The sequence below is a fragment of the Scyliorhinus canicula genome, chromosome 9, assembly GCF_902713615.1.
Source record: "Scyliorhinus canicula chromosome 9, sScyCan1.1, whole genome shotgun sequence".
Lineage (NCBI taxonomy): Eukaryota > Metazoa > Chordata > Chondrichthyes > Carcharhiniformes > Scyliorhinidae > Scyliorhinus > Scyliorhinus canicula.
Genome location: NC_052154.1, coordinates 70,804,627 through 70,830,604, shown reverse-complemented (window position 1 = coordinate 70,830,604; position 25,978 = coordinate 70,804,627). Strand labels below are relative to the sequence as shown.

The 25,978-nt window shown below is 45.3% G+C and overlaps 1 long non-coding RNA gene across 1 annotated transcript; it reads right to left on the bottom strand.

Moving 5' to 3' along the window:
- Positions 1-13,951: 13,951 nt before the first annotated feature.
- LOC119971405 lies at positions 13,952-15,610 on the bottom strand. The gene is made up of 3 exons (XR_005461832.1): positions 15,218-15,610; positions 14,520-14,597; positions 13,952-14,031 (listed from the first exon to the last, which is right to left on the bottom strand). It is a non-coding gene; the product is annotated as an uncharacterized LOC119971405 (long non-coding RNA).
- Between the last annotated feature and the right edge of the window lie 10,368 nt (positions 15,611-25,978).

Below are 25,978 nucleotides of genomic sequence, written 5' to 3'. Positions count from 1 at the left end.
AGCCCGAGGCGGAGGCGGGGGGGGGGCGAGCCCGAGGCGGAGGCGGGGGGGGCGAGCCCGAGGCGGAGGCGGGGGGGGCGGGCCCGAGGCGCGGGGGCAGGCCCGGGAGCGGCGGACGGAGGGGGGGGGCGGAGGGGGCCGCCCTAGGGGAGGGCGGCTACCGCGCATGCGCTGGTTGGCACCGGCCCAACTGCGCATGCGCGGGACCCGAGTCTCTGGCGCCCCCTAGCACATGGCGCCCCGGGCGACTGCCCGAGTTGCCGGTGCCTTGGGCCGGCCCTGAACTTGGGTCCCTGGAACTGTGAGGCAGCAGTGCTAACCACTATGCCACTGTGCCGTCTCAGTGCCTCAATGTAATTTAGCTATTGATTGATTCATATGGCCCCTTCCATCGCCATCAGTTCCTCCTCCTGTCTCTCGCCCTCTATTTGCTTTCCACACTCATTTCTTTGAAAATAAAGAAAATGTGACATTAAAGAAAGATTATTGAAGAACAATAATAGTTACTTTATGTCTTGGAATCTGCTTTTCTTTACATAAGTATAAAGTAGAATATTTAATTCAATGCCAAATTATGGGCAGAAAGTTAAATAATGTGAGGGAATGAAAGGTTGATTAAAAGGTAGAAAAAAACAACAGACAGAAAAAGTATAAATAAAATTTGAATTTTCTTTTTATATCTCAATCAAAAATTATAACCTGAAGGAAGGACATTCTGTAGCTTCTTCTTCAGTTCTCTACCCAAAGGTAGAACTGTCCCACAGTGTCACAATCTCCACCACGAGTAGGAAGATTCCAAATCCACCCCAGCCAGAACATGGGATTGAACCCTATTTTGTTGCTACCAAGCTGATCACACCGGCTGCCCAAGGAATGCAGTTTTACATTCATGTCTGGGGCTATCAATAGTGATGGTAGAGGCCTCGATTTTCTTTCTATCACATCGCTGACTAGGAGGTGCTCCCACTCTTACCACCTGCCATTGACCCACATTGGAACAATTTACAGGTTGATGCACAACCTGCTTATCTACATTATGAACACACTTTCCTTGGTCATCAGGTCCTGTAGTAGGGTTTGACTCCAGAGCTCCTGGTTCAGAGGCAGGGCTGATATTCACTGCACCATAAGATTTCCATTCTACAGTTGTGAAAATTAATTTTCTGTATCAGAGAGGTTATTCAACAGTAATTTTGTTACGCAATTTAAAAAAATACTTACACTGGAATAGACACGGTCTAACTTTCTCTGGTGTATCCATCATATATGTCCAGCAACTTTATGTTGTTCCATGTGTTTCAATGTTGAATTGCTCAATGGGATACCATTATTGTGTAGCTCCTGGAGGAGCAGGACACCTTGGGCAACAACTTCCCAATTTCTGTATTTAATGGTTGTTCAATTTTCAGTTCAACAATGGTGAGTGGGCAGCATGGTGACATGGTGGTTAGCACTGCTGCCTCACAGTGCCAGGTTTGATTCTGACCTTAGGTGACAGTTGTGTGGGGTTTGCACGTTCTCCCTGTATCTGCATGGGTTTCTCTGGGTCCTCCGGTTTCCTCCCGCAGTCCAAAGATGTGCAGGTTAGGTCAGTGTTCTTCAAACTTTTTTTCCGAGGACCTATTTTTACCAACCGGCCAACCTTCGGGATCCAACCCGGCCGACCTTCGCGACCCACGCCGGCCGACCTTCGCGACCCACGCCAGCCAACCTTCCCAACCCACACCGGCCTACCTGCGCGACCCACCATTTTCCCTTACCTTGTTTGCTGCTGACAAAAATGGAGGAAATGGTTTTGGGTCCCTTTGGCCCTCGTACACGCTCCCCCAATGGAACCTGTTGGATGAAGGTGATGCCTTCCAGTGTCGGAAAGTATGGAGGCTCCATCTGTCCAAAGTTCTGAATTATCTTCTGTAAAATTTTATCAAATAACCCTTCCTCCGAACTTGTAAAAAAAATAAAAAATAAAATGAGTAAAATAAATGAAAAAAATGAATAAAATCCCCCTGAACTTGTAAAAGAATAAAATGAATAAAATAAATGAAAAAAACAATTAAATGATAAGATAAATGAATAAAAACCACTGCAGAACTTGTAAAATAAAAAGCTGCAACCTCATCGTGATCATCATGCGCACATGCGCAATGCGGTCGTTATTTTTTTAACATGTTCGCAGCCCCTTGCAGCCGGCATTGTGAAAAGCCGGCTGCTGCGCGGGAATTTGCGTGATCGGGAGCGCCACGGACAACGGCTCCGCAACTCTCCCGGTACCCCCCCGCGACCCACCCGCGGGTCACGCCCCCAGCTTTGAAGAACACTGTATTAGGTGGATTGGCCATGCTAAATTGTTTCTTCATGTTCAAAAGGTTACGTGGGGTTACGTAGATAGAGTGGGGATGTGGGCCTGGGTAGGGTGCTCTGTCAGAAGGTTGCGCAGACTCGATGGGCTGAATGGCCTCTTTCTGCACTGTTGGGAGTCTATAATTCTATGAGATCATCATTGTTTTTTCTATCTTAATATCTGGCCCAATATGTGGGCAGACAGGAAGATGGCCGATGGAATTAGATGCAGACAAATGTAAAGAAAATCACCTGGGTGGGCACATCCTCCATGACTGGTGTTCAAATCACTAAGAATTAAACTGAACAAAGGAGCCTCAATAGACTCTCATCTCAACAATCCCAACTAATCCAGAGCAATGACCAACAAAGTCAATTGAATGTGGCACGGTGGGGTATGAGTGAGATGAATTTGTGATCAAACTGTGCAGTGCTCCTATTAGACCACACCATGAATGTCCAGTTATGGTCACGAGATGCAGAAGAGACATTCAAGCACGCAAGGCAAAGCAGGGAAGAGTCACAAGGCTGATTGGCAGTGTTCAGTTATAAGGGAAGACATGTCCTGCACATTTTGAAAAGGAAACATCTTCAAGCTGTTCGTCTGGAGAAACATGAGATGGGTAAGGGTATGAGAGATGTAAATCTGGATCACAATTTTTAATTAATTTGAGAAGACAGAATCAGGAGACACAAGTTCAAATCGTAAAAATCATTAAATCAGTAAATCATAAATTTAAGACTGATGCACAGTTCTGGTCATATTATAAAGAGGAAAAAGAGGCCGGGAGAGGACACAGAAAAGATTTAGAAGCTTGACCCTGGAAGTGTGTGTGGGTATTCCTATCAGGAAAGGATTAACAGGCTGAGTCTCTTCTCCCTTAAAAAAAAGTAGCTGAGGGAGGAAGGAATTAAGGGTTCCAATGATAGATTTAGATGATGAGAGATGGGAGGAGACTGGGGAGGAGCATAAATGCCAGTATGGACTAGTTGGCCCGAATGGTCTGTTTCTGTGACATATACCCTTTGTGAGGTTCTGCTTCACACAGAGTAGTGGAATAGATTATTGAATTGGAAGTCCCAGAATGTTTGAAGAGACAATTATGGGGCAATGAAGGAATGGTAGAATTTTTCTGGATGAATAAAGTTCAAAGAATCAAATGGCCTTCGTCATCCATAGCTGTCTTGTGAAATATCACAGGCAAACTCCACCCTATTCTGCCACAACTACACGCATAAAACCTCTCCGTAAGGGTCTCTGGTGGAAATCAGGATTTCAATCCCGACTGATTTTTAAAAAAATTATTTGCTTAGTCGAGAAAGTGTAGAGGCACTCCTACTACTACCCTGGCTAAAATGAGCTGACTCATCAAACACTGACAATTGAACTATCTGTACTGGTCCATTTAATAAGGACATGGGGAGTCCACACCGAGTTACAACACGGTATCTACACTGGCCGGTAATGCTGACAGGCTTCCTGTTCTGGTCAGTGCTTAAAAGGCCAACCTTTTATACATTGGTTATTTAGAGAGTCCTCACCCCTAGCAGGATAGTTTGTACTCCGTTAGGACCATGGGGAAGATCATCATTCCCACCCCGTATGTCCTGTTTGGGCTATTTCGTTTCAGTCCCACATTGGACCGCCAGAATGCTGAGTTAGCCACCATAGAGAGCTGCTTTAATGTTTTAAAATGTAATCTGGTGATTTCAGTAAAGATTCCCCTGATATGAGCATTCCCTGGTTCAGTTAAGGTGTCATGCTTGGCATATGCTGAACTCTGCGGGAGAAGAGGATTCTAGGAGAAGTCAACTCAGTCACCTCGACCAGCAGGTAAGTGACTCTGGTAAGTAGTTTTTCTTTTCTTTTTTATCTTTTTCACTTGGCATTGTAATTGTTGTTGTAAGTTAACTCATGGCAGAAGATCCCAGACCCGTGACATGTTCCTCATGCGTGATGTGGGAATTCAGGGACCCTTTGTGCAAAATGTGTGTCCAACTGCAGCTCCTGTTAGACCGCTTGACGGCTCTGGAGCTGCGGATGGATTCAGTTTGGAGCATCCACATTCTGAGGAAGTCGTGGATAGCACATTCAGTGAGTTGGTTACACCGCAATTAAAAATTACTGAGGGAGATTGGAAATGGGTGACCACCAGTCAGAGGAAGAGTAGGAAGGCAGTGCAGGGGTCCCTTGCGGTCATCTCCCTATAAAACAGATATATTGTTTTGGATACTGTTGGGGGAGATGATTCACCAGGGGAAAGTGGCAGCAGCCAGGTTCATGGCACCATGGCTGGCTCTGCTGTACAGCAGGACAGGAAAAAGAGTGGCAGAGTTACAGTGATAGGAGACTCAATGGTAAGCGGAATAGACAGGCATTTCTGAGGATGAAAACGAGACTCCAGAATGGTATGTTGCCTCCCTTGTGCAAGGGTCAAAGATGTCTCGGAGTGGCTGCAGGACATTCTGGAGGGGGAGGGGGAGCAACCAGCTGTCATGGTGCATATAGGCAGAAACAATATAGGTAAAAAAACATGATGAGTTAAACTAAAAAGTAGGACCTCAAGATAGTATTCTCAGGATTGCTACTAGTGCCACGTGCTAGTCAGAGTAGTAATGTCAGAATAGATAAGATGAATACGTGGCTTGAGAGATGGTGCAGGTGGGAGGGTTTCAGATTCCTGGGACATTGGAACCGGTTCTGGGGGAGGTGGGACCAGTACAAACTGGATGACCTGCACCTTGGCAGGGCAGGACCAATGTCCAAGGGGAAGTGTTTGCTGGTGCTGCTCGGGAGGGTTTAAACTAATGTGGCAGGCAGATGGGAACCAATGCAGGAAGTAGGAGAGAATTAAAGTGGGGATAGAAACAAAAGGCAATAAGGGGGAAAGTGAAAGGCAGAGAAACAAAAGTCAAAAATCAAAAAGGGCCACAGAACAGAGACTGTGGAGAACTCCGTGAATGGGTCCAGTAAGGCTAAGAGAAATAAAACACAAGGAGAGTGTACAAAACATGACCGGACAGATGGTCTGAGAAAGCAGGGCAGAGAGCAAGGGAAGTCTAGATTAAACTGCATTTATTTCAATGCAAGAGGCCTGGTGGACAAGGCAGATGAACTCAGGGCCTGGATGGATACATGGGACTGGGATGTTATGGTTATCACTGAAACATGATGAAAGGGAGAGTCAGGAGTGGCAGCTCAATGTTTAAGGATACAGATGCTATAGGAAAGATAGAACAGGAGGTAAGAGAGGAGGAGGAGTTAGCATTTTTGATTAGGGAGATATTAGTTGCAAAATAACAGGATGGTAATAGTTGGGGAATTAAACTTTCCCAACATTGACTGGGACAGCCATAGCACTAGGGGTTTGGATGGAGAGAAATTTGTTGATTGTATTCAGGAGGAATTTCTCAATCAGTATGTGGATGGCCTGGCTAGAGAGGGGGCAAAACCTGACCTCCTCTTGGGAAATAAGGAAGGGTAGGTGACAGACGTGTTAGTGAGGGATCACTTTGGGACCAGTGACCATAATTCCATTAGTTTTAAGATAACTGTGGAGAATGACAAAGGGATATCTCGTAAATGTTAGGGATCTTGGGGAAATAAATAGTGATGTCTTGAGGAGTGTACATATTACAGAGAAGGAGGTGCTGGAAGTCTTCAAGTGCATCAATGTAGATAAATCGTCAGAACTTATTAAATGTAGCCCAGGACCTTATGGGAGGCTAGGGAGGAAATTGCGCGTCCCTTAGCAGAGATATTTAAATCGTCGACAGCCACATGTGAGGTGTCTGAAGTATGGAGGGTAGCAAATGTTGTGACTTTATTCAGGGAGGCCCACAGGGAAAAGCCTGGGAGCTACAGACCGGTGAGCCTAACGTGTGTGGTGGGTAAGTTGTTAGGAGGAATTCTGAGAGATGGAGAGCTGGATTCTCCACAGCCCCACGCCGCAATCGCGTTTGGCGCAGAGATGGAGAAGCGAAGTACCCGACCGAATCGGGTCCGGCGCCGCTCCGGCGATCCTCCGGGTCCCAGAGAATCGCTCGTCCGCGATTTATGCCGCGCGGCTGGGGGCCATTGCCAGAGGCCCCCCCCCCCAGTGATACTCCGCACCCGAACTCGACAACGTGGAACTAATGTGGTATGGCCGTTCGGGACTCTAACGCAGCGGCTGCGGACTCAGTCCTCGGCCGCTGCACGAGAGCCAGGAGGATCGAGCACCGGGGGGGGCCTTATGGGCGACCCAGGCAGCGATTGGGCCGATCTGATGCAGCGGCTTGCGGCCGATCGGGGGGAGGCCTAGATTGTGCGTGTTGGTCCGCGGTCCGAGTCCACGTATGTGGAATCGGAAGTGCAGGGGCCGGCCCGTATCTGTAGCCAAAGCTGCGTGAAGCTCCCCAGGTCCCTGCTAGCCCACTGCAGGTAAGTGAATAGCCTTTTATTTTTTGCAGGAAACTGGGGAGTGAAACGCCAGTATTTTTACGCTGGCGTGGGACATAGCCCCATTTTTGGAGAATCACAACCAGGATCTATCGGCAGTTAGAGAGGGACGGACTGATTAGGGACAGTCAGCATGACTTTGTGAGTGGAAAATCAGGTCTCACGAATTTGATTGAGTTTTTTGAAGGGGTATCAAGAAGGTAGATGAGGGCAGTGTAGTCGGTGTTGTCTACATGGACTTTAGCAAGGCCTTTGACAAGGTACCTCATGGTGGGTTGTTGCGCAAAGTTAAATCTCACAGGATCCAATTGGATACAAAATTGGCTTGACGGCAGAAGCCAAAGGGTGATTGTAGAGGATTGTTTTTCAAACTGGAGGCCTGTGACCATCGAAGTGCCTCAGGGATCAGTGCTGGGTCCACTGATATTTGTTATTTATATTAATGATTTAGGTGAGAGTTTAGGAGGTATGGTTAGTAAGTTTGCAGATGACACCAAGATTGGTGGCATAGTGGACAGTGAAGGTTATCTAGGATTGCAAAGGGATCTTGATCAATTGGGCCAGTGGGCCGATGAATTTTCAATTGATGGAGTTTAATTTAGATAAATGTGAGGTGATGCGTTTTGGTAGGTCAAATCGGGGCAGGACCTACTCAGTTAATGGCAGGGTGTTGGGGTGGGTTATAGAACAAAGAAATCTAGGAGTACAGTTTCCATGGGCTCGTGCAGACTCAATGGGCCGAATGGCCTCCTTCTGCACTGTAAATTCTATGATTCTATGATCTTTTCCCAAAGGTAGGGGAGTCTAAAACTAGAGGGCATAGGTTTAAGGTGAGAGGGGAGAAATACAAAAGGGTCCAGAGGGGCAATTTTTTCACAAAGAGGGTGGTGTGTTTCTGGAACGAGCTGCCAGAGGCAGTAGTTGAGGCAATAGCAGAGGGGGTCCAATTCTGTATTTTACAAAGCATTTAGGCAATTATATGGGAGAGATGGTTACAGAGGGATATGGGCCAAGTGCAAACAATTGGGACTAGCTTAGTAGTAAAAACTGGGTGGCATGGGCAAGTGGGACGGAAGGATCTGCTTTCATGCTGTAAACTCTATGGCTCTGCTCTGGTGTATGATGCTTCCTAGTTCTGTTCACCACTGCCACAAGCAGGGTTACTGGCTGCACAAGGCTCTTGTTCCATTTTGTTCAATTAGCATGTACGTCCATATTAACTTTCAGCAGGAATAGATACATCATTGGGATAATTACCTGAAAAAGGATTACTATGCAAGAAATACAAGATGTTTATGCTGATTCAAAACCCAACCCTGTAGTTAAACTGCAATTTCTGTCAGTTATAGTGATACGGCAACACCCTGCAAATATCCACTTACAATAATAAGTACGATATTTATGTCACACCCTGAACAAAATTATTCCTTTGGATATTTTGCTAGTCTACATAGGCTGCTAAAATTCTCAATTTTCATTCTTGTTTTCAAACTCCTCTGTAACATTGACCCTCACCACCACTATAACCTCCTCCTCCAAGTCTACATCCCTTTGAGAGCTCGTCGCTTCCCAAATTCTGTCCAATTGGATATCTCCACCGTTGGCAGCCATACCTATTGAGCCAAATCCTAAATTCAGGAATGCCCCCCCCCCCCTCCACCCCCACCAACCCTCTCCGCCTCCCTCTCTCCTTAAAATCATTCTCTTTTCCCTGTCCTACCATCTTCTTATGTGATTTGGTGTCTGGTTTTGTCTGATGACACTCCTGTGAAACACCTCAGGACATTTTAATATGTTAATCATAGTGTCATAGAGTTTTTACAGCAAAGAATGTGGCCTTTCGGCCCATGGTGACTGTGCCGGCCATCCAGCATCTATCTATCCTAATCCCATTTTCCAGCGCTTGGTCCGTAACTTTGTACGTCGTGGCATTTCAAGTGCTTATCTAAGTGCTTCTTAAATGTTGTGAGGGTTCCTACCTCTACTGCATTTTCAGGCAGTGTGTTGTAGATTTCCACTACCCTCTGGACAAAGAGTATTTCCGCAAATCCCCCCTAAATATGCTGCCCCTTATCTTAAATCTATGCCCCCTGGTTATTGACCCCCCCCCCCCCCCCCCCCCCCCCACTAAGGGGATAGGTTAATTTTCCTGGACAGGTTTTATATTAATGCAAGTTGTTGCTGAAATCAGTGGATTAAAGTCAAAACCCTTTTCAGAAAACAGAATCATAACCTGAATCAAGCTGCACTTGTGATCATTTTTCTTCCTGTACGATATTCCCTGCTTTGACACATTATCTCTTACACACTGTGTGTAACAGTTCCAGTAAGCCAAAGGTTTCACATGAAATGAACTGAGGGGAGGAGGGTTACTTTCTCCTAGTTCCCAGTGGATACCAGCCCACAATCTGTCATAAGCTGCCTATCTTACTTGTACAGCACGTTTTATTTTATCCAGCCATTGATGGCTCCCCGAACAGGCGCCGGAATGTGGCGACTAGGGGCTTTTCACAGTAACTTCATTGAAGCCTACTCGTGACAATAAGCGATTTTCATTTTCATTTTCATTTCAAATGAATTAATGATTCTGGTGTGCTTTTTTTTTCTTTTTAAAAAAAAATTAGAGTACCCAATTCATTTTTCCCAATTAAGGGGCAATTTAGCGTGGCCAAACCACCTACCCAGCGCATCTTTGGTTTGTGGGGGAAAGACCCACACAAACACGGGGAGAATGTCCAAACTCCACATGGACAGTGACCCAGAGCTGGGATCGAACCTGGGACGTCAGCGCCGTGAGGCAGCAGTGCTAACCCCTGTGCCACCGTGCTGCCCCATTCTGTGTGATGTTGAGGGTGCCACTGATCACATCAACATGCTGAGACCTCAGGCTGGTAAATATTAGTTACGTGTGCCCAACTTTAACTTGCTTTCTGTAATAAACACATGAGAGGTAATGTTTGACTTGCCTAAAACTGGAAAGTTTTGAAAATTGGTATAAGAATAAATCAAATGGTATTATCTGAGAGAAAGGTCTCTCAAACAGCGAAAGAGTTAAAGCTGAAAGATGGAAAGTGAAGTTTTTAACATGACAGAAATAAATTTGTGAAATGCACCACAGGTCTTATTTAACTGCTAATGTGTTTTAGTGTGAGAGTATTTTTTGAAAAATCATGGTCTAAAGAATGACAAATATCTAGTTTTAGTTAACATTGGACAAGAGGACAACTGCTAAAGGAAGACAATGGTCAGATAGCAACAAGCCATAGATATTCTCCTAGGTGAAACTTAGTTCTCAGAGAAAATAATAACATCTATTGCATCAAATACTGAGCTACTGGACAATCAAGCCTGTGTGCCCCTCTCAGACTGATATCCTTAATATTCAAAACTGAGTATTTACTGCTGTTTCGTAGAATCTAAACTGCAATAGTGTAGAAGTCAGGTATTTTAAATACACTTGATATAGGTAAGAAGACTGTTTAAGACAGAAATATTAAATCCCAGTTTTAAAATGAAAGAAATATACAACTTCCAAACTCAGACATGAGTTTGGGGAAAAACAGAACCACTGATAAAAACATCACATTCTTTCAAGGGCAGCAGCAAAATCCCATGGGTTTTAAGGTGGTATAATCAAAGGTTCCATTGTTCTGAATTCTGGCCACTTGTGATAACAGCCTGAACCACATTCCATAACGTATGCAAGCTGAAACATTTTAGACTGTGTCAAAATACAGTTTCATTTATATTTTCGAAATAATAGCATGATGAGATGACATAATATCTTAATTGTTGCAGATAAGCAACAATTGGAAGTGGCGTTGCATTGGGAGGATGGATGGCTTTTTATCAAATCAAATGTGTTTTGAATATAGCTTAAACCAATTAGGATTATATTGGGGTGTGATCGGATCGCTTAAGACAGATATCAAAGAGTATATCCATGGATGATTTGGCCACCATTTTAGACAAGAGACAAGACGACAAGTCAGAAAGACAAGAGAAAAGACAAGACGACAGAAAGTCAGAAAGACAAGAGAAAAGAGACAGGAAAGAGACAAAGAGAACAAGACAGAAAGAGAGAGAGAGAGAGAAAGTAAAGGAAGAGAATTAGAAAAGAGTTCTGTATTCCTATTTCATTTTCATACTTTGACTTCAGCCTTTGACTTTTAAAGTTGTGTTCAGGCTATTGTCTCAGAAGATAATTCCTGTGATTCTTTGAAGAAAATCAAATTGTCTACAAACTACCTTTTAAATCATTTTCAAGTTGTAACCAATGAACTTCAATAAAACAATTCTTATTTGCACCTGACAAGTTTTTAACTTGAATTTCTACTGAGTTTCAGCAATGTCTCACCAACAACCGGTAACCGTAAATTAAACAAAACTGGATTCAAATCCTAAGATACTGCAAATAGCTAGTGGTGATTATCTTGACACCCCGACAGACACACAAAACTAACTTACAATCTCTATGTTATGTCTAAACATCTTAACCATCTTATTTATGGTCAATTTATTTCCAAATTTGGCCTCATTCCAATGCTGTTGAATAAGCATGCTGTATGTGGACCATGTAACGTATGAGGATTTTTCATTGCATTCAAATTGAATAGAATCAATGCACTTAAACGTAATGAGGGATAGGGACGGTTAATTACATTTTTAAAAATAAATTTTGAGTACCCAATTATTTTTTTCTAATTAAGGGGCAATTTGGCATGCACCTACCCTGCACACCTTTTTGGGTTGTTGGGCTGAGCCCCAAAACGGGGAGAATGTGCAAACTCCACACGGACAGTAACCCGGGGCCGGAATAGAACCAGGGTCCACAGTGCCATGAGGCAGCAGTGCTAACCACTGTGCCCCGTACCGCCCACTAGTTAATTCAATTTTGATGTCTGTTGATGTAGTTGTAAATATACAGTTCCCTGGAAACCAGGATTCCCAGTGAAGTGGTCCACAGAGTTTGGGCTTCCCTGTTTTATAGACATTTGTAATTCAGATCATTAACTGCATCGCTGAATCTAATTTGAACGAGTTACAACATTGTTGAATTTTACTACATCTCAGACTTTGAATATATTGTCCATTACTCAATGGGGCTCCCTCTATGATGTGGCAGAGCAGCTTTCCCTAAATCACAAAATAGACACAAGGACCCAACTCTCCCATAATTTTCTTGCTTGGTGTTGAAACTCTATTATCCTAACCTATATGAATTCTAATACTGAAGCAATGACACCCTCACATCATTCACTCCACCATTCCCCACACTGATCAAGCACCACAAAGCACTTCTCCCACCTAACTGCACCAAGTGGCTATCAGTTTTTAAGCATCATTTTATCCAATGTGCCCAAGTGGCTCTCATTCATTCCCTACAAATCAGTTCTCATTCAAAATATTATTGATTTAATGAGAAGAACAGCACTCATCAATAGCAAATAGTTTATTTTCTGATACAAAAGTAATCATTTCAAAATCAATTCATACTGTATGGACTATTCCTCGGATGCAAGCTGAGATGCACATCAACAAAAGCAGGAGAACTATTAACTCACTGAAAGACAGTCTAGTATCTGCCAAAACATTGGTCTTCCAGTGCAAAGAGCTGTTTATGATCGAGTGTTGATGACGAGCACATTCCACGGTCTAGGACTACACATTGAGGGATGCACTAAAGTTTAGAGCATTTGACACAAAGACTCAATGGGAAATGGTCACAGACTAAAACCTCCTGAGGGGTTGGAACCCATGGAAAGCCACCTCAAGCTGTGACCACCACAGAATGTTTGGCAGGAAGTGTAAATGTATCTTGCAAGTTCAACATAAAGTTGTAAATAGAATGCAGCACCACAACATTGCAAGTATTGCATTGTGCTTTATGTATTGGCAAATTTCAACTGTGATGTATTGTACTTCCATTATGTTTGTAAAGAAATCGACTGGGGCGCATGAATTATTTTACTTGAATACATTTAAGAATTTGAATTTCTGCAAGGTTTGCATTTATTGTGGCTGAGATGGAAGACCACTTGTCTCTGAGTCACAAGTTCAAGCACCATTTCAAGGCTGGAAAGGGCAGCACAGTTGCGCAGTGGTCACTGCCGCCTCACGGCGCCGAGGTCCCAGGTTCGATCCCGGCTCTGGGCCACTGTCCATGTGGAGTTTGTACATTCTCCCCGTGTTTGCGTGGGTTTCACCCCCACAACCCAAAGATGTGCAGGCTAGGTGGATTGATCACACTAAATTGCCCCTTAATTGGAAAAAATGAATTGGGTACTCTAAATTTAAAAAACAAATTTCAGGGCTGGAACACAAAAACCAAGGCAGAAAACTGAGCAAGGTACTGAGGGTGTGCTGCACTGTCAGATGCTGTCTTTGGAGTGAGATTTTAAACAGAGACCCCAGCTGCCTGCTTGGGAAGACATTTCAATGAAGAACAGGTATATCGTCCTTGATGTTCTCGACAATATTGATTCCTCAATCCACTCAAAAACTATACAAAGTACCTGGTTATTGTCACATTGCTGTTTGTGGGATCTCCCTGTCCACAAATTGCCTGGGAATTTCACATATTGCAATAAAAGTATTTGTTTGGTTATAAAGTGCACTAAAATATCCAATGAACATGAAAAGACCAGTATAAATCCAAATCCTTTTGTGGTCCTGCCTTGTGAGGTTTACGTGACAGAGCAGTACCTTTGTCAAAACAGATAAAGAAGGGGAATATTCTCCGAAATTATCATTATTTGCAGCCTTGATGTTAAAAATCTAAATGGCAAACTATCCAACATGAATCCTAATACTGAAGCACCACTATGAAAACCTCACCTCCATCATTCACCCTATCAAAACATAGTATGCCTCGTTCAACAACGATGTACACAAGGAGATGATTGTCTCAAAGCATCAATGGGGCCTGTTGAGGCACCAACTCATTGTTAAGACACTAACACTGCCTTAGATAACAAAGAAAATTATTCATTTCACAGAACTCAAAGTAATTTCTTTATTGACCAAAAAACATATTAAAAAATTTCAAAAACATTTCATCCACTTTTCATGACATAACATATTCACAACTCATCAGGATATAGACAGTGAAACATGCAGTGTGTGGAATACAGTACATATGGACAATATTTCAGATATTGTGTCTGAGAAGCCTGTTGTTCAGGAACAGCAGCTACATTTGTCAGAGGATTTGCCTTTACACACACAGCCATTGGCACAGTTCGTACATCCTGCAGGACAGCAAGTGCAGCAACCTGAGAGGACAGGACAAAGACACAAATCAGTAACAATCAATGAGTTGACTGAAACCCCCCCCCCCCCCCCCCCCCCAGAGCCTCCCATTGCAGCACTCAGCTCCTCACTCACAAACTCATCTGGGTCATATCCCCAAGTAACCCATCTGCAGAGGCTCAGCATCAGAACACTGTGTGAGAGAGTTTGGGTGAAGATGTTCCACTCACTGTCTCTATTACACCATTTCTAATCATCAGTCTATAATATCAACACTTCCTGATGTGACACTCAGACACTTCTTTAACCAGCTGCTTCCTGTCTCCACATTCTTTAGCCTGGATATGGAATCAATTTGATGGGAATGAAATCAGATGAAATCCTAGATCTTGTACTTTTCTATCGTGTTCCTCTGTGAGTTCTACTCAGAACTATCTGTCCCATCAATGCAATGTGAGCAGTTTGAAATTCTCCCCCAGTTACTCACTTTTCTGGCAGCGTCCAGCTTTGCTGGTGGCACATCGGCAGTCGGAGCACCTGCAGGTGTTTTCACAGGAGCAGGATCCTGAAAAGAGGAGAAAGACAGACATTGAGTTGTGTTCAAAACCTGAGAAATGCCGCCCATGCTGCCGTGTGGAGGGCGGGCTCTTTGTCACATTCTCTTGTGCAGTGAGTTGAATAAAGAGCCTCCCCTCCAATGCTGCAGCCTCAGTGGGAGTGAGCCGGCCCCTCCCCTCCAATGCTGCAGCCTCAGTGGGAGTGAGCCGGCCCCTCCCCTCCAATGCTGCAGCCTCAGTGGGAGTGAGCCGGCCCCTCCCCTCCAATGCTGCAGCCTCAGTGGGAGTGAGCCGGCCCCTCCCCTCCAATGCTGCAGCCTCAGTGGGAGTGAGCCGGCCCCTCCCCTCCAATGCTGCAGCCTCAGTGGGAGTGAGCCGGCCCCTCCCCTCCAATGCTGCAGCCTCAGTGGGAGTGAGCCGGCCCCTCCCCTCCAATGCTGCAGCCTCAGTGGGAGTGAGCCGGCCCCTCCCCTCCAATGCTGCAGCCTCAGTGGGAGTGAGCCGGCCCCTCCCCTCCAATGCTGCAGCCTCAGTGGGAGTGAGCCGGCCCCTCCCCTCCAATGCTGCAGCCTCAGTGGGAGTGAGCCGGCACACTGTGCTAAAAACACTGACACCAGTTACCACTCACCATCCAGGCACACACAGGGCTTCGAGTCAGACATTTCACTAACTTCTTCTTCAGCTTCCAGTCCTCACCCAGTCAGCGCTTCCCGATCTTGTGCCGTTTGCTGAATGGGAGCCGAGTTTTATGGGGTTGTGATCGGTGGGGAACCGGCTGCAAAACCGGGAAAGGGGCGGCTCGGTGCCGCCTCAATGCACACGGGGAAGCCAAGTGAGTGAGCGGCTGAAAGTTTGAATTGCACCCGGCTTGTAGACTGGAGTTTGAGTTTAGTCACTCTGCCAATATTGCAAATCACAAAGGACCCGATCGGAATCGCTGTCATTGAGAAATCTTTTTGGGCCGTGTTGTGAGTGAAGGAACCGGGTGGAAATCAAACTTTGAGCTGTTGAGTCACTTCGGAAGCCCGTGTGCATTGAGGCCGGAGCGAGTTGAAAGTTTGAATTGCACCCGGATCCTTCACTCACAACACGGCCCAAAGAGATTTCTCAATGACTGGTGACCTCTGGACCGTGTGCACCTTCCTGTCTGTGGTAAGACTGAACTACACTGAATATTGTTATTAACTCTGTAAATATCTAGAATCAGAACGAATCCTGTTGGCAATCGATAATTTCAAATCTCAAATCACACTCAATTCCTGGCACAGGATTTTGTCCAAAACTCATCCACAGGTCTGTGCAGGTTCCAGCCAGTTCAGCTGCTCACTGCAATGGAAAGTTGTCTGTTTGATATAGTGCTGAGCTGGTTCATTGCTCACTGATGCTCACTGTTGTCTCCAATCTCTGTGTCCTTTGTATTTTCTCCAGCACCAATTCAGTAAATAATAACCACAAAACTACAATTACTGGTGTCGGAGGGAGAAAGGGTCTGACATGTGTTGTAAATGGTCAAGTTTCCAAAATTAAACATGTTACATTTGAGTTTACCCAGTCACAGCTGACGCACACTTCACCATTACCATCACTAAAATCAGATTACATGCTCATTTTACTGATTGCTATTCATGGGATCTTCCTGTGTGTAAATATCCTGGGGTGCTTCACATTACAATAGAGATTGTTATTTTAAACCATTTCACCTCTTCCTGACGGCCCTTTCACTGTTGACAGTCCCAATCAAGCACTTTGTGAATTTAGTAAATTCCACTTTCAAATTCCCTTTCTGTACAATGTCTGTCCTTGAAAGATGCAGGGTCATCTCCAAACAACTTTGTGGTGGCACAGTGGTTAGCACTGCTGCCTCACAGCTCCAGGGACCCGGGGTTGAAATTCCGGCCTCTCGTGACTATCAGTGTGGAGTTTGCACACTGTTCCCGTGTCTGCATTGGTTTCCACCGGATGTTCCACCTTCCTCCCACAGTCCAAAGATGCATACTTCAGGTGGATTGACAATGCAAAATTGCCCCTTAGTGTCCAAAACGTTTGGTCGGGTTAATGGATTACGGGGCTAGAGTAATAATAGAGAAATACAGCACAGAACAGGCCCTTCGACCCACGATGTTGTGCCGAACTTTTGTCCTAGGTTAATCATGGAATTTTGGACACAAGGGGCAATTTATCATTGCCAATCCACCCAACCTGCACATCTTTGGACTGTGGGAGGAAACCGGAGTAACCGGAGGAAACCCACGCACACACGGGGAGGATGTGCAGATTCCACACAGACTGTGACACAAGTCGAAATCGAACTTGGGACCCTGGAGCTGTGAAGCAATTGTGCTATCCACAATGCTACCGTGCTGCCCTTAAGAAGAAATTAATGTACACTCCATTATTCTACCCTAATCCATGTACTTATCCAATAGCCGCTTGAAGGTCCCTAACGTTTCCGACTCAACTACTTCCACGGGCAGTGCATTCCATGCCCCTACTACTCTCTGGGTAAAGAACCTACCTCTGACATCCCCCCATATCTTCCACCATTTACCTTAAATTTATGTCCCCTTGTAATGGTTTGTCCCACCCGGGGAAAAAGTCTCTGACTGTCTACTCTATCTATTCCCCTGATCATCTTATAAACCTCTATCAAGTTGCCCCTCAACCCTTCTCCGTTCTAATGAGAAAAGGCCTAGCACCCTCAACCTTTCCTCGTAAGACCTACTCTCCATTCCAGGCAACATCCTGGTAAATCTCCTTTGCACCTTTTCCAAAGCTTCCACATCCTTCCTAAAATGAGGTGACCAGAACTGCACACAGTACTCCAAATATGGTCTAACCAAGGTTTTGTACAGCTGCATCATCACCTCACGGCTCTTAAATTAAATCCCTCTGCTAATGAACGCTAGCACACCATAGGCCTTCTTCACAGCTCTATCCACTTGAGTGGCAACTTTCAAAGATCTATGAACATAGACCCCAAGATCTCTCTGCTCCTCTACATTGCCAAGAACCCTACCGTTAACCCTGTATTCCGCATTCATATTTGTCCTTCCAAAATGGACAACCTCACACTTGTCAGGGTTAAACTCCATCTGCCACTCCTCAGCCCAGCTCTGCATCCTATCTATGTCTCTTTGAAGCCGACAACAGCCCTCCTCACTATCCACAACTCCACCAATCTTCGTATCATCTGCAAATTTACTGACCCACCCTTCAACTCCCTCATCCAAGTCCTTAATGAAAATCATAAACAGCAGAGGACCCAGAACTGATCCATGCAGTACGCCACTGGTAACTGGGCTCCAGGCTGAATATTTGCCATCCACCACCACTCTCTGTCTTCTATCGGTTAGCCAGTTTGTTATCCAACTGGCCAAATTTCCCACTATCCCATGCCTCCTTACTTTCTGCATAAGCCTACCATGGGGAACCTTATCAAATGCCTTACTAAAATCCATGTACACTACATCCACTGCTTTACCTACATCCACATGCTTGGTCACCTCCCCAAATAAGTCAATAAGACTTGTAAGGCAAGACCTACCCCTCACAAATCCGTGCTGACTATCCCTAATCAAGCAGTGTCTTTCCAGATGCTCAGAAATCCTATCCCTCAGTACCCTTTCCATTACTTTGCCTACCACCGAAGTAAGACTAACTGGCCTGTAATTCCCAGGGTTATCCCTATTCCCTTTTTTGAACAGGGGCATGACATTCACCACTCTCCAATCCTCTGGTACCACCCCTGTTGACAGCGAGGACGAAAACATCATTGCCAACAGCTCTGCAATTTCATTTCTTGCTTCCCATAGAATCCTTGGATATATCCCGTCAGGCCCGGGTGACTTGTCTATCCTCAAGTTTTTCAAAACGCCCAACACATCTTCCTTCCTAACAAGTATCTCCTCGAGCTTACCAGTCTGTTTCACACTGTCCTCTCCAACAATATGGCCCCTCTCGTTTGTAAATACTGAAGAAAAATACTTGTTCAAGACCTCTCCTATCTCTTCAGACTCAATACACAATCTCCCGCTACTGTCCTTGATCGGACCTACCCTCGCTCTAGTCATTCTCATATTTCTCACATAAGTGTAAAAGGCCTTGGGGTTTTCCTTGATCCTACCCGCCAAAGATTTTTCATGTCCTCTCTTAGCTCTCCTAATCCCTTTCTTCATTTCCCTCCTGGCTGTCTTGTATCCCTCCAGTGCCCTGTCTGCACCTTGTTTCCTCAGCCTTACATAAGTCTCCCTCTTCCTCTTAACAAGACATTCAACCTCTCTTGTTAACCATGGTTCCCTCACTCGACCATCTCTTCCCTGCCTGACCGGGACATACATATCAAACACACACAGTACCTGTTCCTTGAACAAGTTCCACATTTCACTTGTGTCCTTCCCTGACAGCCTATGTTCCCAACTACTGCACTTCAATTCTTGTCTGACAGCATTGTATTTACCCTTCCCCCAATTGTAAACCTTGCCCTGTTGCACGCACCTATCCCTCTCCATTACTAAAGTGAAAGTCACAGAATTGTGGTCACTACCTCCAAAATGCTCCCCCACTAACAAATCTATCACCTGCCCTGGTTCATTACCAAGTACCAAATCCAATATGGCCTCCCCTCTGGTCGGACAATCTACATACTGTGTTAGAAAAGCTTCCTGGACACACTGCACAAACACTACCCCATCCAAACTATTTGATCTAAAGAGTTTCCACTCAATGTTTGGGAAGTTGAAGTCACCCATGACAACTACCCTGTGACTTCTGCACCTTTCCAAAATCTGTTTCCCAATCTGTTCCTCCACATCTCTGCTGCTATTGGGAGGTCTATAGAAAACTCCCAGCAGGGTGACTGCTCCTTTCCTATTTCTGACTTCAACCCATATTACCTCAGTAGGCAGATCCCCCTCGAACTGCCTTTCTGCAGCTGTTATACTATCTGTAATTAACAATGCCACCCCCCCCCCACCACCCCACCCCCACCTCTTTTACCATCCTCCCTAATCTTGTTGAAACATCTATAACCAGGGACCTCCAACAACCATTTCTGCCCCTCTTCTATCCAAGTTTCCGTGATGGCCACCACATCGTTGTCCTAAGTACCGATCCACGCCTTAAATTCACCCACCTTATTCCTGATGCTTCTTGCATTGAAGCATACACACTTCAACCCATCTCCTTCCCTGCAAGTACTCTCCTTTGTCAGTGTTACCTTCCCCACTGCATCACTACGTGCTTTGGCGTCCTGAATATCGGCTTCCATAGTTGCTGGACTACAAATCCGGTTCCCATTCCCCTGCCAAATTAGTTTAAACCCTCCCGAAGACTACTAGAAAACCTCCCCCCCAGGATATTGGTGCCCCTCTGGTTCAGATGCAACCCGTCCTGCTTGTACAGATCCCACCTTCCCCAGAATGCGCTCCAATTATCCATTACCTGAAGCCCTCCCTCCTACACCATTCCTGCAGCCACGTGTTCAACTGCACTCTCTTCCTATTCCTAGCCTCGCTATCACGTGGCACCGGCAACAAACCAGAGATGACAACTCTGTCTGTCCTGGCCTTTAACTTCCAGCCTAACTCCCTAAACTTGTTTATTACCTCCACACCCCTTGCTCTACCTATGTAGTTAATACCAATGTGCACCACGACTTCTGGCTGCTCACCTTCCCCCTTCAGGATCCTGAAGACACGATCCGAGACATCCCTGGCCCTGGCACCCGGGAGGCAACATACCTTCCGGGAGTCTCGCTCGCGACCACAGAATCTCTGTCTATTGCCCTAAAGATTGAAACTCCTAGGATAGGATGGAGGCATGGGGTTAAGTCGGATGGTATTTCAACGGCTGGTGCAGACTCAATGGGCTGAATAGCCTCCTTCTGCACTGTAAATTCTATGTTTCTATTCACCCTTTACTCTCCTAATTCCTTGAAATTGTTGTCGTCTTACATGTTCACACACATCTTTCCCAGAATTTCCTGTTTGATCCTCACCATTCAGGTTTCACCCCATTACACCACTGTGAGGACTCTACCCAAATTCATAATGGCATCCTGTGTGATAGTGATCAAAGCCCATTATCCCTGCTCAATAACCCTGCTGCCTTTAACATGCTCCATGACACATCCGCATTCACCTTCGATACCTTTCTCAGTGCCATTACCATCCCATGGTTCCACTCAGCCCAATCTATTTGCAGACTGAAATACGGGTCACATGTTTCTCATTGGATTAACACCCAAGTCTTTCTCATGTGATTTTTATTTTGCTTTTTCTCTCTCCAGTGTGTCTGTCTGTGACTCATGTCACATGTTTAATAAATATGGATATTCCTTTTTTTTAAAATAATTTTTATTGAAAAATTTTGTATTTATACAACAACAACGAACCGTAATAAAATACCAACAATAACAATAATAATTTTTTTTTTTTTTTTTAAATTTAGTGTACCCAATCATTTTTCCAATTAAGGGGCAATTTAGCGTGGCCAATCCACCTAGCTTGCACGTTTTTGGGTTGTGGGGGCGAAACCCACGCAGACACGGGGAGAATGTGCAAACTCCACACGGACAGTGACCCAGAGCCGGGATCGAACCTGGGACCTCAGCGCCGTGAGGCGGTTGTGCTAACCACTAGGCCACCGTGCTGCCCCTCAATAACAATAATAATAGCAATCATAAACATTCGCCCATCCTCAATGAGCAACAAAACATATTAACAACAACTTAAATTAACACAATGTTAAGTTACATAACCATAGAAAAAAATAGAAACAATACTAAGGAACACCCCCCTTACCCCGCCCCTCCCTCCCCCCCCCCCCGCCCCCCCCCCCCCCCCTCCGGATTGCTCCTGCTGTTGACCAAGATATCTATCTTTGAGCCAGGAAGTCCAAAAAAGGCTGCCACCGTTTATAGAACCCTTGTATTGATCCTCTCAGGGCAAATTTGACCCTCTCCAATTTTATAAATCCCGCCATGTCACTGATCCAGGTCTCCACACTTGGCGGCCTCGCATCTTTCCACTGCATCAAGATCCTCCGCTGGGCTACTAGGGACGCAAAGGCCAGGACACCGGCCTCTTTCGCCTCCTGCACTCCCGGCTCTACCGCAACTCCAAAAATCACGAGCCCCCACCCTGGTTTGACCCTGGATCCAACCACCCTCGACACCGTCCCCGCCACCCCCTTCCAGAATTCTTCCAGTGCCGGGCATGCCCAGAACTTATGGGCATGATTCGCTGGACTCCCCGAACACCTGGTGCACCTGTCCTCACCCCCAAAGAACCTACTCATCCTAGTCCCGGACATGTGGGCCCGGTGCAGCACCTTGAATTGGACGAGACTAAGCCTCGCACATGAAGAGGAAGAGTTGACTCTCTCCAAGGCATCCGCCCTAGTCCCGTCCTCTATCTGCTCCCCAAGTTCCCCCTCCCATTTAGCCTTCAGCTCCTCCACTGACGACTCCTTCACCTCCTGCATTACCTTATAAATGTCAGACACCTTCCCCAAATATGGATATTCCTTTTAAGAACTCCCAGGGACGTGTACAGCCACATGGTGGTAGTGATTGTTTAAAGTGACTTACACTATTTTGCATTTGGGCATGTCGGTCACCAACAGGAAATCCACAATGTGAATGCTGTGGAGAAGGACAGGATTTTAAACATTTTTTTGTTCTTTATTTTGTTTTTAAATTTGGAATCCCCAATTAATTTTTTCCATTTAAGGGGCAATTTCACGTGGCCAATCCACCTATCCTGTACATCTTTGGGTTTTGGGGGTGTATCCCACGCAAACACAGGGAGAATGTCCAAATTCTACATGGACACTAACCCAGAGCCGGGATCGAACCTGGGGCCTGGGCGCTGTGATGCAGCAGTGCTAACCACTGCGCCACCGTGCTGCCCCAGGACAGTTTTAAATTTGGCAAATTAAAGTTCCCTGAATTGGAAGAAATGAATTGGGTGCCATTTTAAAAACCTTTAAAAGTGTCCCCTGCCCTCCAGGATCTAGATCATTGATATATATCTGGGAAAGGATATGTTCCAGTCCGACATGTGTCCACTGAGCAGTACTCTGTGGTTCGTATTACTCTGCCAATTTTCTGTCCACAGAGTCAATCCAGTGCAGAAGGAGACCATTCACCCATCAAGTCTGTACCGACACTTCAAAGCTGTGCTGTTCGTAGGCCCACTCCCCCACCCTATCCTTATAACTGTAGGCACTGATCATGACCAATCCACCTAAGCTGCACATGGTTGGACGGTGGGAACAAAACAGAGCCGAGAGGAAACCCACGCAGACAATGTGAAAAGTCCAAACATGCAATCATCCAAGGCCAAAATCAGACCTGGGTCCCTGGTGATGTGAGGCAGCAGTACCAGCCATGGTGCCAACGTGCTGCTAGAATTCCATTATCCCTTCAATTCCCGGCAGGATTGGCTTGTTTCTGTCCTGTAGTTTGCTCATCCAAGCAGCCAGGTCTCATGTGCAGAAGTCTGGCAATCATACCCTGTTTATTCGTTTCTTTCTTATCTTCACAAACAGGGGTGAGATGCTGGAAGGCTTGACAGGTTAAATTGCAATCTGCATGAATAACATATTGAGTTCTGCATCCATAGCCAGGAATTCCAGAGTGGATCTTGAAGCAGCAGCTTAAGCAGGGAGGGCACCAACTGAACCAAAAGACCTCACTCATCTAAGGCACTCACACCACATTATAGTGAGGGACCGATAACTGTGATATCCACTGGGACACTGTGCACCAGTGAATGTTTGGCATGAAATATAAATGTAATTTTAAATATCACTGTAATGTCAAGTGTAGTGAGGCAGTCTCCTGTATTTTTAAAATAAATTTAGAGTACCCAATTATTTTTCCTCCAATTAAGGGGCAATTGAGCGTGGCCAATCCACCTTCCCTGTACATCTTTGGGTTGTGGGGGTGAAACCCACGGCGACATGGGGAGAATGTGCAAACTCCACATGGACAGTGACCCAGAGCCGGAATTCGAACCTGGGCCCTCAGCACCGCAGTCCCAGCGCTAACCACTGCACCACATGGCGCCCTCCTCCTGTATTGTATTGACAGAAACTGATCTATGCTGCTTTTCTGTCATGTAATATTTATACCGTTATGTGATGCACATTACAATTTACAATTATCAGAAAAAAATCTGCACCAGATAATTGCATTTTCTGTCATGTAACCTTTAGATTAATCTTTATTTTCACAAGTAGGCTGACATTAACACTGCAATGAAGTTACTGTGAAAAGCCCTTCGTCGCCACATTCCGGCACCTATTTGGGTACACGGAGGGAGAATTCAGAATGTCCAAATTACCTAACAGCACATCTTTCGCGACTTGTGGGAGGAAACCGGAGCACCCGGAGGAATCCCACGCAGACAAAGGGAGAACGTGCAGACTCCACACAGACAGTGAACCGAGCCGGGAATCGAACCTGGGATGCTGGCGCTGTGAAGCAATGGTGCTAACCACTGTGCTTCTGTACTATTATGTGATGCACTTTTAAAATGTATAATTATCAGAAAGAAATCTGCACAAGATAATTGTCAGAAAATGGCCATCTCCAACAAGAGAAAATTTAACCGTGACTTCTTGATATTAATGCCATTCCTATAGCTCAATCACCTACCTTGCTAGTGGTTACAATTAATCAGAAACTGAACTGGAACAACAATACTCAAGAAGCTTAATGCAACTAAGGCAAAACAAAAGTAAAATATTGTAGATATCGGCCATCTGAAAGTTCTGGAAAAGCTCAGTAGGATCGGCAACTTCTGTGGAAAGAGAAACAGTGGGAACATTTCAAATCCAGTTCTGAAGAAGACTCATATTGGAATTGAAATGTTTAAAGAGATAATATCAGCAGAACTATTATTGAATCATTGACTCTATGATTTCCCACAGAGATCCATCCTCACATAGTTTCAGTTCATTGACCAGACTGAAACAGATGGGAATGGGGTTTTAATACAGAACATTATGCAATGCGGCTTGATGGTACAGTTAGAACTCAGCTCAATTCCACAAGGTCACTCTCTCATTCGGAATATCAGGCATGGAAGAGACGAATGAGGGCAGGAAAACCAATGAAGGGATGTCTGTGAGATGGAGTGTTGACATGGACCATGTTGGTTGGGGTCTGTGTTTGGGGGGTGGGATGGCTGTGTCATTGTGGGTTTTTGTCTTTGTTGGATTTTTCTGTTTAAAAGTGTTAAAATTATGAATGGCGTAAAACAACTTTCTAAAAAAAAGGAATATCACATTCTTAAATAAAAGAATGACACTAATCACTGGAGATGCAATTATTAAATTTTATTTAATACAAGACACAAATAACAGAAAATTCAATAATATTCATACACTTTTCACGACTTTATTTAAACACAATTCATCAGGATATCGACAGTGAAACACGCAGTGTGTGGAATACAGTACATATGGATAATGTTTCAGATATTGTGTCTGAGGGGCCTGTTGTTCAGGAACAGCAGCTACATTTGTCAGAGGATTTGCCTTTACACACACAGCCATTGACACAGTTCGTACATCCTGCAGGACAGCAAGAGCAGCAACCTGAGAGTACAGGACAAAGACACAAATCAGTAACAATCAATGAGTTGACTGAAACCCCCCCCCCCCCCCCCCCCAGAGCCTCCCATTGCAGCACTCAGCTCCTCACTCACAAACTCATCTGGGTCATATCCCCAAGTAACCCATCTGCAGAGGCTCAGCATCAGAACACTGTGTGAGAGAGTTTGGGTGAAGATGTTCCACTCACTGTCTCTACTACACCATTTCTAATCATCAGTCTATAATATCAACACTTTCTGATGTGACACTCAGACACTTCTTTAACCAGCAGCTTCCTGTCTCCACATTCTTTAGCCTGGGTATGGAATCAATTTGATGGGAATGAAATCAGGTGAAATCCTAGATCTTGTACTTTTCTATCGTGTTCCTCTGAGTTCTACTCAGAACTATCTGAGCCATCAATGCAATGTGAGCAGTTTGAAACTCTCCCCCAGTTACTCACTTTTCTGGCAGCGTCCAGCTTTGCTGGTGGCACATCGGCAGTCGGAGCACCTGCAGGTGTTTTCACAGGAGCAGGAACCTGAAAAGAGGAGAAAGACAGACATTGAGTTGTGTTCAAAGCCTGAGAAATGCAGCCCATGCCATCGTGTGGAGGGCGGGCTCTTTGTCACATTCTCTTGTGCAGTGAGTTGAATAAAGAGCCTCCCCTCCAATGCTGCAGCCTCAGTGGGAGTGAGCCGGCCCCTCCCCTCCAATGCTGCAGCCTCAGTGGGAGTGAGCCGGCCCCTCCCCTCCAATGCTGCAGCCTCAGTGGGAGTGAGCCAGC